Source organism: Nanorana parkeri, unplaced genomic scaffold (genome assembly GCF_000935625.1).
Source record: "Nanorana parkeri isolate BGI_ZX_2015 unplaced genomic scaffold, ASM93562v1 scaffold6, whole genome shotgun sequence".
Taxonomy (NCBI): domain Eukaryota; kingdom Metazoa; phylum Chordata; class Amphibia; order Anura; family Dicroglossidae; genus Nanorana; species Nanorana parkeri.
This window is the reverse complement of record NW_017306274.1, coordinates 5,238,829-5,242,574: the sequence shown is the minus strand read 5'-3', so window position 1 is coordinate 5,242,574 and position 3,746 is coordinate 5,238,829.

Sequence of the window (3,746 nt, the reverse complement as noted above, 5' to 3'; positions counted from 1 at the left end):
TATATATAACACAATCTGCTGCAAAATATTGAAAATAAATTATGTCAGCAAATTATTGGAATAGTACAATCCTTACTGAATTGGATAAAACGTTTTGACTTAGCACATGGTAATAAAAATACTGCATGTGTTATATTTTTGAGATCTGACGGTATTGGCATCTGTTAGACCAGTGGTTCTCATCCTGTGTAATTTCAGGGCCCACGTTTGTCCTATGTCATTAAGTTGCGACCCAAGTCGCACTGCAATGGAACGCACATTATTGTGGTACCGTGCGTTCTGGTGCGGGCGATTGAACTGTGGGCAGGAGGTGCGTTTGGGGTGCCATTCAAATGAATGCACCTCCCGCACCAGAACAGTGTAGTAGGTGCGATTGCTGGTACAGTGCTTTAATTGCATAGGGCTGTTCCATTAACGCACTGTACTAGTGTGAACGGGTCCTCAAAAACACTGACAGACACACAACCACAGACACAATCTCACACACGTATACACATTTTTTTTTTTTTTTTTACATCCACCCAGTCTCCCTTACGAGAACTGTAGTGGATCTTCAGTCTGGGGTCCAGTGTGGGCTGCTGTGCTGGAGCTCCATCCATACATGCATTGTTTGTACAACTCTTTTGCGCACCCTGAAGAGGTGCCGGAAGCCAGAATGTGACGTCACTCAGGTCCACGCACTTTTACATGACACGCAAGGGAACCTCAAGCTGACACTCTGCACTGAGCGGTATATTTTGAATGGCTGCTTGGCGTGAGAACTGACAGTGCTGCGCTATGGGGGTGGCTGAGAAACCTCTCACCTAGAAAAGTGGAAGACATGCGGTGATCCACTGAACATGGGGTTGCGACCCACTTTTGGGTCACGATCCACCAGTTGAGAACCAATGTGTTGGAGCATGCATGCTGTACAGGTTTACTAAAGGCTCATGCACAGGGGCATATTCCAGAGCAAATACAGGCGTATCTTCATACAGTGGTAAATACCCCTTAATAAATATATATATTTTATTTTTTTTGGGTGGGGGCATATGCTATTGGAATAGAAACAAGTTGCTTTGTGAACTGCTGCACGAAAAAGAGCTCTTTTTTTCTTAGTGAAATATATTAGAGCGGATAGAAAATAGCGTATTTTTTTGAAAAAAATGGGTCTTATATAAGCTACATTTTATTAATCCAAAAATAAAAAGTTGAGTTTGTATTACTTCCCTGTGAAATAAGCTCTTCCCTTCGGCCGTCTTTTGTAAATGGGACACAATCTACAGCCTTGCACCGCAGATCAGACATTTTGTGCTGTGTCTGCGGGGGAAAAAAAAAAATCTTCTAACCTTTTCAACCATGTACGGCTTTAATGAGGGAAATAGATTTCCTGGACCGGTATCTGGATATTACCCGTAATCAAACCATGGAACTACGTTCTTAAGATGATTGCTGCAAAGTTATACGGTTTTTACAATGCTATTTGTATTATTGCGGCGATATCCCGGATCATTTTACTGAAAGGGTTTCTGTGATTGGTGCCGGCCCTTCAAGGAATAATAAGCACTTGTATATAAAGCTTCTTTCTGTTTTTCTATAAAAGTTTGGCTTAGTATTTTTTTATTTAGTGATAGGAAACTTTTGCTTTGGATCTGACAAACGGGAATCCATTTATTTTTTGTTTTGTTTCCATAGGAAATGTTGCATCACTTGCCCCCCACCCTTGTAGATTGTAAGCTCTCATGGCAGGGCCCTCCTGAACATTGATTTGTATTGTAACTGTAATGTCTGTTTTTATATTGTATAGCGCTGCGCAAACTGGTGCTATATAAATCTGTGATTGGGCCAGTGGCGTCACGAAGGGGGTGCGGTCCGCACCCGGGGTGACACCATTGGAGGGGTAACACCAAATTGAGTCATTTTGGTGTCACCCCCTCTAAAAAGTAGGGCACTCGGTCGTGGACCGAGAGCAGGACAGTGTCAAGAGAGAGGAGGTGACCCGGCGGCATACCTCATCCCGCCCGGTGAACCTCTTCTCCCTGCCGGCGTCCATCAGCAAGAGGACTGCTGGCAGGCGTCAATCAGATGGCTGTGCATTTGTGTGAACACATCGCGCAAGGTGATTACTCGCGTGTTGGCGACAGGGCGAAGTGTCACCCGTTCTGGAGACCGGGTGACACCCGGCCTCGGGCCTCCCCTGGATTGTGCATCTGGAATTATTATTGGTGCCCAAAAATACCTATATGATTTTTGTTTCATTTACCTAAATTTTTTTTTGGGAACTGCAGACACAATTTGGATACATGCGGAGTGCAGTCTGTCAAGTCTTGAAAACTGGCTGTAGTTTCTCATTTAAGTGTATTAAAAACAACTTTTGGTTTTGGATAAAGAAAGGAAGGGTTAGATCAGAGGTAGGCAAACTCCGGCTTTCCAGCTGTGGTGCATCAACAAATCCCATCATGCCTCTTGCAGTCATGCCTGTGGCTCTGTCCTGTAATGCCTCATGGGATTTGTACTTGTACCCCAGATGGAGAGCCTGTTTTTCTACCCCTCGATTAGACCCTCATCAAGTTTTTAAAGAACTCCAAGCAGACATTGTATTAACCCTTGTGGTGGGGCTACCCCCAGGCACTACAAGGGTCAATTGCTCTTTTTTACCTAGGGAGCTCCTCGGAGCTGGCAGCACTCCCTCCACCCTCTCTCTTCCTCTGTTGCAGCAATGGTGTGTCCCTCTTGGTCCTCACATCCTATACTCTGTATTGGATCTGATGATTCAAGAATTCCTAGACTGCTGCAGCAGAGGGGGGAGAGACAATCCAGGGACCGGTCTAAGAGTCAAATGTATTTGGTGAGTATACTCTTTTTTGTCCTAGGCATAAACGAGCAGTTAACCCTTGCAGTGTGGGGGAAGCCCCATTGCAAGGGTTAAAACAATTTTTGTCCGGAGTTCTTCTTTTAATGCTGTTCTTCTCTGCTAGGAAGATTCACCCTTTGTACTTGTCATGGTGACCTTTGTTACTGAGAAAAAAACAAGGGGATATGCAAACATTCTGAGTTGTCACAAGAGCAAGAAGTGAGGGGAAATCTGATATTAGGACCCCTGTTTGCAGGGGCATAGCTACAGATTGTCAACATTTTGAAACTCTAGCTTCGGGCACCTGAATGTTCTCCTCTACTTTCCTCTGTCCCCTTTCAGCCTGACTGGCTGGATCAGCACTCTGTCAGCAGCCGGAACTGCTCTGCACCCCTGCAAAATACACCAAGGGTTACCCCCAACGCTATGAGGTCTCGTAATAAAAAAAAATCTGCATGGTACCTGCAAACTGCTGGTAGATTTTCAGTGCGTGTTAATAGGATGGAGCAAAAGGAAAAAACTTTCTTGGTGTAATTTGTTTCTCTTATGGGCAAATGTTTTTCAGTAGGTTCATTTCTAAAGGACAGAGAGAATGGGGAAAATACCTCATTATGGCCACTAGATGGAGCTGGGGATCATAGATATTATATATATTTTTTTGTATAGATACAATGTTGCAATTTTAGAGATCACTGGAGAGAATGAGAATATAAATGCAACCATTGATACTATAGGGATAGCAATGGTTACATCTATATGCTCATTCCCTCCAGCTGTCTCTTAAATTGTAGCTTGTTATGAACATGTATTTTCCTGTGATCCTCGGCTCCATCTAGTGGCCATAATGATGTATTTTCCCTTTCACTGAAGCTATTGAACATTCAACCAGAAAATAAATCACACACAGGTGTTT